Genomic DNA, 8,511 nt, shown 5'->3' with positions numbered 1-8,511 from the left:
AAATAATAAATGATGAGTCTATGGCCATGCCACCCTGAATGTGCCCGATGTCGTCTTATCTTGGAGGCTAAGCAGGGTTGGACCTGGTTAGTACTTGGATGGGAGACCACCTAGGAATACCTGGTGCTGTAGGTGTTAAAAATAATAATAATAATAAATGATGGGTATAAAAATCTAAACATAGGAGGAAAAAAACTAACAGTCAAACCATATCTAAGATTTTTGTGAACATCTCATGTAGGAATTCATTTACACAATTGGAATCATTCAGTTTTATGAATTGCTCTTTTCCCCTCAATGTTATGCACACTTTTCTGTAAGTACAGATTCACGACATTTTTGATGACTCCATGGTATCTTACTGTATATTTAACCAGGACTCTAGATGGCCATGTTGGTTATTTGTAATTTTTCACTATTGTAAGTAACCCTAAAATGAGTGTTCTTGTATACGTCTTTGCCTACTCATCTGATTGTCAGGCTAGAATAAATTTTCTAGAAGTAGAATTGCAGGTTCAAAGTGAATATGTATTAAATTTTGGTGCAAGTGGCTCTCCAAAGCAGTACCAGTTTACATCCCCTCCCTACAATGAATGAGAAAATGTGTTTCTCCATAGAACTGGTACACTGGATTTTGGCTTCCTTTTTTCAGTTTGCTAGGTGCAAAATAATATTGTATTTATTTGCATCTTTTAATTGAGTGAGGGTTAAGATCTTGCATTTATTGGCCATTTGCATTTTAAAAAATACCTTGTTTTTGTATTGGGGTCTGTCTTTTCAATGAGTTCTTCGTTTATTAGTAACATGTAGCAAATGCTTTTTCCAAATTTTCATTTGTCTTTTAACTATATGGGGTGTTTTGACTTAAAGTTTTATTATGCAGTTATAACTATCAGTGTTTTATCATTTCTGGCTGCTTTATGCTTCGAAAAGTATTCCCCACTTGTGAGGTATAAAAATATTCCCCCGCATCTTCTAGAACTCTATTCTATTTGAATCTTTAATTCATCTGGGATTTAGTGTAAGGATCAAGAAGGGATCTAGGTTTTGTTCAGCCCTGTTTCCCAAGTGACTGGTAATTCCACAGCATTTATTGAATAATCAATCCATCCTTTTGTCACTGCCTTAAATACTGTCTGTATATATACATATATTTAAAAATTTTATTAGTATACAGTGTACAGTACATTGGTTAGATATTTATATAGTTTATGAAATGATCCCAGTTGCTCTTCTGGCTGTCCAACTAGCTAATACATTAATGCTAACTGCATTCCCTATGCTGTGCTCCCCATCCCCGTGATCATCTATCAACTACTAATTTGTACCTCTTTAACCCTTCACCCCATTCTCCCAGTTTCCCCAACCTCCACCCCTTCTGGCCATCGCCAGATTATACACTACTTTAAACTCTCTAAAGCCAACTGATTCAATTATAGTTGGCATACAATAACATATTAGTTTCAGTTCTACAGCATAGTGATTAGAGATCTATATAACTCACAAAGTGATCACCCCACTAAATCTAGTACCCCTCTTCCCCCTTACATATTTGTTAACTATTTTCCTTATGTTACAGTTTACATCCCCATGTCTACTTAATAACTCCATTTGTACTTAATCCCTTTGCCCTTCTTCGCAGTCTCCTCAACCCCTCTCCAATCTAGTTGCCCTCAAAATATTCTCTGTATCTGAGTTAATTTCCATTTTTGTTGTTATTAATTTTGTTCTTTAGATTCCACATGTACGTGAAATCATGTGGTATTCCTCTTTATATTTTAATTGGAGACAAGTCTCTTTTTAAAGGTAACTTTAAAAGCATTTTATTAAGTTATGTTTCTTTCCACTGGAATTACATGGACTTGAGCTTGTTCTCCAAGAGCATATTACTGCCTGTAATTTTTCTAAAAAGATTAAATTTTGTTTTATTTTGAAATAATTTTAGACCTACCAAAATGTAAAAATAGTAGTTCTCGTATTCTCTCCACTCAGTTTCCACCGGTATTAACATATAACCATAGTACCCTTACCAAAACCAGGATTTTTAATATGAAAGGTACCATCCTATAGAAACTGCTTTGCACTTTGCTTTATTTCCTGAAAATCACTCCATATAAGTTCATAGATATCTTACTCTTTTTTAGTTTGTTTTACAACTGCATCATATTCCATTGTGTGGGTATACCAGAGTTTTTTTCAACCATTTTCTTATTTCTTATACATGAGAACATAGTTTGTTTCCAGTATTTTTCAGTTATAAACGGTGCTGCAGTGAGGAACCTTGTATACATGTATTTTCATGCTGTTGGGGTATATCTTCAGGGTAGATTCCTAGAAGTGAGAATACCTGGGTCAAAGGTAAGCGCATATGTTGTTTTTATTATGTATTGGCAAATTCCCCTTTAGAAGGAGGAATTTTTTTCTTGCAATTTATTTTGGAAAAGGCAGGCTATTTGTTCTGTAGATTCTGAATTTTGTTGGTACATCTCTGTCTATCATTTAACCAGCTTCTTCTCCCCTCCCCTGCATTTAATGTAAATGATAATTAGATCTAGAAAGGGTACACAATGTCCAATTGTCCCTGTCTTTTGATATTAGCAGCAAGAGATGATCATTGTCTGAATCCATAGTTTCATTTGGGTTCTTGCAGAATGGTGGTATTCTATCATTTCTTTTTCATTCATTAGCAAAAACAGCTTTGAAGAAGGAAATGTGCCCTAATCAACACTTGGGTATTGATTATTATTCCTACAGAAAAGACCAGATGAGTGTTTGATTCTTTCCCTTTATGTACCAGTTTTCAAAATTGGTTCCCTAGCTTCATCAAAAGGTGGTCAATGAGTTTTTTTTTTTTTTGTTACTGTTGGTTCATTATAAATTTGTGGATTTTAACACATGACATACTTTATTACAGTTATTTTATTGATGATCAAATTGTCCCATCTTTGGCCAGCAAGAGCCTTTTAAGTTGGTACCTTCTCAGTCATTTTGACCTTACCCTACTAATCTTTCTTTGATAGTTTCCTTGATCTCTGGTATGACAAGATATCCAGGCTCATCCTGCCCCAAATCCGAAATTGCCATGTTCTCCAAGTAACCTTGTTTCCTTATAATAGGAAATGCTATTTGGAGCCTACAAACTGGCGACCAAGACTTATTTTATGTCCTACATTATAATTTTTTTTTTAATCTGGCTCATTACATAGCTCAAATTTATGTTAGATTGTCGTTGCTGTTACAAAAGCGATCTTTTTCTCCATTGCATCTTTCTTCCAATAAAAAGTTGATTTTTATACTTTTATTTGTGATGGGTGTACTTACTGAACTTTCTTTTTCTGTGTTCAGTTGTTTTACTTTGCTACACAATCATACCATTTATAAATAATGATAATTTTCCCTTCTCCTTCCCAATCATTATACCTCTTATTTTTGTCTTGTACAATTGCATTTTCTGACACTTTCAGATCAATATATACTAAAGATGTACTCAAGATACAGATATAAAAAGAAGGCCAAGAGGGAATATGCTCCCCAAATGGCAGCCAGAACTCTTCCACCTCGTTTCCTAGTCCAATGTCTTTGTGTTTCTTAGGTGTGTTTGTGTAAGGATTTTTCAAAAATCTCTAGTTTTCACATGTGTGTTCCTCCAGCCAGATCTTCAGAGGACAGCACCATGTGTTGTGGTGGTTTATTTATTGAGCTCCTACTACAAGATAGCATAGTGTAATGATTGAAGGTGGACTCTGGAGTAAAACTGCCTATTTTAAGTGACCTTTGGTAAATAATTAATCTCTGGACCACAATTTCTAATCTGCAGAATGAAAATAATAGTATCTCACAGAGTTGTTCTGAGGATTAGAAGATTTTGATATATAGGATGTTATCTGGCTCACAGTAAGTAATTAGCTGCCATTATTAACCATGTGCCAATCACTTTCCTATTTATGAACAGATTTATTCCCTTGTCTCTCCTTCAGTTTGTTTCCTGAATAATCCTGTAAGTCAGGTCTTGTCACCCTTTTCTTCAAAACCATCCAACGGCTACCATCTCACTGAGAATACCCAAAGTCTATATTAGTTGCCTTACAAATCCTACATAATCAGGCCCGTATTACTTCTTTGACTTCATTTCCTACTTTTCTCTACATTCACTCTACTCCATCCAAGAGGTGTCCTTCCATGACCACACAAGGGCACACTCCGGTGTCAAAGCCAAAGGCACACTCTCCTGTGTCTTCAGATCTTTACTCAAATGATGTCTTTTTAGTAAAGGACTTTCTTGACAACTCTTTAAAAACAGGAACCTTGCTGAGAACCAGGCAAAATGGCATAGATGATAGAAGGTTCACTCAGCCTTCCTTGCGACCACATCAAAGTTGAGACAGAAACATGGAGCAAACAGCAAGCAGAGTCACCTGCGGGTCTAGATGAATAGCTAGGGAGAGAAATAAGACATCACCCAGCAATAGGCAGGAGGGGGCTAAGACTTGAGGCTGCCCGGTCCCCAGCAGCTAAATGGGACAGAGGCTATGGCAGTGGCTGCTGGCAGCTGCAGACACCTCTTAAAGGGGCCGTGTCTGCAACCACGACTGGACTTCTGCTCACTCTGAGCACCAGGGCTGGGCTGGCTGCATGGGGGAGCACTAGGAACTTACAGGAGGACACTGAGTTGTCAGAGCAAGGGCCAGAGGCAAGGCTTTCTCCTGGGCAGAAGTGCCGGTGGTATCCCTTGTTTCTCTGTTGAGCCCTCCCCTCTCCCAGTGCACAGACTCAGCACTGCCATAGCTGAGACGTCGTTGAACCGAGGTTGCTCTTCCCAGAGGATTCCCTGAAACTCCACATCCCTCAGCTCGGGGCCCTATGCAAACAACATTTAGTTGTGTCCTCGGTGAGTCCTATGCCACTTCCTGAACAGCGCCATGACTCACTAGTAGCAACTGCCCTTGGTTTCTGGTGTGGTTTCTTTAGGCAACTATAAGCACAACATCTGTGAATTGCTTGCTTAATCTTAACAGTTGGCCCCAGAGGGGCACAGGCTGGGACTAAACTTGGCCCTCCTCAGGACTGTGCCACTAGACACCTGCTACACAAAGCCATGCTAATAAGACAGGGAGGACATGGTATCATAGTGTAGCGGTTAGCACATCTGCTTTACATGCAGAAGGTCCTGGGTTTGCACCCTAGTGGAGGCATGGTCCATGGTCTACAGCCATGCCACCCTGAACAAGCCCAAAGTTTGATCTCAGAAGCTAAGCTTGGTCGGGCTTGGTTAGTACTTGGATGGGAGGCCGCCTAGGAAGACTCGGTGCTGTAGGCATAAATTAAAAAAAAAAAAAAAAAGTCCAGGAGACTTAGGAGCTTTGATTAGTACATAGAAACAGACACAGAAAGGCATCCAAAATGGGAAGACAAGCAGAAACCATATGAAAGAACAGAATATAAATTAAAGAAAAATGGAGTCAAGCAATCTCACAGATACAGAGTTCAAAACACTGATTATAAAGATCTTCAATGAAATTAAGGGAAGTGTAGATGAATTCAGTGAGAACTTTAATAAAGGGATATTAAAAATAAAAATGGAAATGGAAATTATAAAAGAACCAGTCAGAAATGAAAAATACATTATCTGAGGTGAAGAGTATATCAGAGAGAATCAACAGTGGCGGAAAAAGAGCATTGGAACACCGATATAGAGGATGGGGAAGCCAAGGACGCCCAGTCAGAACAGCAAGAAAAAGGTAATCATGAATATAATAATAATTTAAGGAGCCTATGGGACAAAATTAAGGGTAACAGCATCTGTGTCATAGGAGTACCTGAAGAAGGAGAACAAGAAGTTGAATATATATTTGAAGAAATAATGATTTGAAAACTTCCCTAACCTGGTGAAGGACATAAACATTCAACCCCAGGAAGCTCAGAGAGTCCCCTAAAAAATGAACCCAAAGAGGCCCACACCAGGACGCATCATAATTAAAGTGCCAATGGTTAAAGATAAAGAGAGACTCTTAAAAGCAGCAAGAGAAAAGCAGTTATCTACAAGGGAGCACTCATAAGACTGGCAGCTGATTTCTCAACAGAAGGACAGAGGGCTTGGCACAAAATATTCAGTATGGAAAACTCGAGATCTACAACTAAGAATACTTTATCCAGCAAAGCTATCATTTAGAGTTGAAGGACAGATAAAGGGCTTCCCAGACAAAAATAAGCTAAAGGAATTCATCATCACTAAACCAGTATTACAGGAATTATTGGAGTGACTTCTTGAAAAGAGAAAACATATATCAAAAACATGAATAAAGAATGGTAATAACTACTTACTTATCAACAAGTACCTCAAATGGAAAAGAATTAAGTGCTCCAACCAAAAGAAAGCTGAATGGATAAGAAAACAAGACCCCTATATATGCCGCCTATAAGAGACCCATTTCAGATCGAAAGACACAGACTAAAAGAAAGGGGTGGGAAAAAGATATTGCCTTGATGGGCCTAGAGAGTATCTCACTGAATGAATTAAGTCAGAGAAAGACAAATACCACATGATTTCATGTACATGTGGAATCTATGAAACAGAATAAATGACAGTAATAAAAACAAAAATAAACATAAATAGACACTATTTTGAGGGTTATTAGATGGGAGGGAGTTTGGGGGGTACAGTGAAAAAGGGCAAAGGAATTAAGGAGTACAAATGGATAGATACAAAATAGTCATGGAGCTATAATGTAGCAGCATAAGGAAAATAGGCAACAATGTTGCAAAATGTAAGGGGCAAGAGTGGTACCTGATTTAGTTGGGTGACCATTTTGTGAGTTATATAAATCTCTAATCACTATGCTGTACAACTGAAACTAATACATAATTGTATGCCAACTATAATTGAAAAAAATTCATTGAATTGTATGATGTAAATATGAGCAACGAATTGTCTTTTATACTTCAGTAAAACTGGGGGAAAAGATTCAGCAGTTCAGTTAAGTTTGTAATTTTTTGAACAAACTCAAAAAACATCGTTGTTGAGCAAATTAATATACATACTCCAAATGTTACCAAATTTTCATAAATCAAATTTGTATTAATTTCTTTATATATGTAGTCAGCATATTAAAAGAACGATTGTAATTTTTCGAGAGGGAAAGGCAAAAAAATGAGATGGTTATATGATGGGTTCCTGGATTACAATGTACAAAGAAGAAAAAAAATAGCAACCTTGCTTCACCTATTAACACTCCTTATCTCGTTTTGTTTCCATAACGTTCATCATCTGACATTACTATATATTTATTTAATATATTTAATGTCTTTTCCTCTACTAGTAGAGGTTTTTTGTCTGTTTTTAACTGTTGAATTCCCAGAGCCTAGAATAGTGCCTGGCAAATTAACAGGCACTTCAGATATGTATGGAATGAATGAATGAGTTATTTAGAATGTTGTGGAAAATGCACAGTAGGAAGCCAGACTGGCAGCAGGAGTACCTATTAAAAGTAATGCAGATGATGTAGTCTAAACTATTGTAGATGAAAAGTAGACAGATGTAAGAGCTATGTGGAAGGTGAACCGGACAGTACTTGGTTTTACATTTAAGGATAAGAGAAGAAAGAATAAGGTGTTACCATCGGCTTGGAGTATAGTGGTGCCATTCACTGAGATGCAGAATGTAAGGGCAAATGTGGTGTGGGATGAAGTGGACATATGAAGAGAAAAATAATGAGTTCTCATTTGAACACACTGATGTACACAGGTCAGTGGAACATTCAGGTGTGGTTGCTCCAATTAGGAAACAGATACTACAGTCCAAAGCTCCAGAGAGCCATCTAGCCTTGAGACCAAGTTTTGGAAATGAGCAGCACATGTTTGTAATTGAAGCCCTAGAAAGTCATAAAATCTCCTTAGGACAAAAATTAGAAAGGAATCCTGAAGAACACTAATATTTTTAAAGGACAAGTATATAATTTCATTCATTTCTTAGAATAATTCTGTAGAGATAAGTAATAAATTATGGGCTCTATGCACAGTAATAAATTGTCACTTACGTTTTACTATGAGACAGCTGAAGCTTAGAAAATTTAACTTGTTAATTAGAAGGAGATCTGAGATTAAAACTTTGAGCTTCCAAAATCAGTGCTAGCACTTTATAGTTAAAACTCTGTCATCCCCCAGCCCACCCCCGTATTTGACTTGCTAATTCACGAAGGTATGTAATGTAAAAAGCCATGCTTGAGGTAGCTTGTCACAGCTCCGGGATTTAACTTTCCTTACTTTGGGAAGTTGCGTACATACCTACAACCTGTATTTCAGGGCTGAAGTGAAAATATTAATTGATCACTGAGTACTTTTTACTTTTATAGCTTTTGCTCAACAGGCTATATAGTAACAATAATAAACAGATCCTTGTTACATTACTAGTCAGTGGCTGAATTACACACTAATATCAAAAGACTTCTGCCTTTCAGCTTATACCAAACAACAAGAGTAGTTAGTAGTAGTGTAGTTAGTAGTTTGTATATATGC

General features: G+C 37.1%; 1 pseudogene; it reads left to right on the top strand.

The window, feature by feature from the left end:
- The first annotated feature begins 16 nt into the window (after positions 1-16).
- LOC118604503 lies at positions 17-135 on the top strand (annotated as a pseudogene).
- The last annotated feature ends 8,376 nt before the right edge of the window (positions 136-8,511 follow it).

This window comes from Rousettus aegyptiacus, unplaced genomic scaffold (genome assembly GCF_014176215.1).
Source record: "Rousettus aegyptiacus isolate mRouAeg1 unplaced genomic scaffold, mRouAeg1.p scaffold_m13_p_6, whole genome shotgun sequence".
NCBI classification, from domain to species: Eukaryota; Metazoa; Chordata; class Mammalia; order Chiroptera; family Pteropodidae; genus Rousettus; species Rousettus aegyptiacus.
This window is presented reverse-complemented; position numbering and strand designations above follow the sequence as displayed.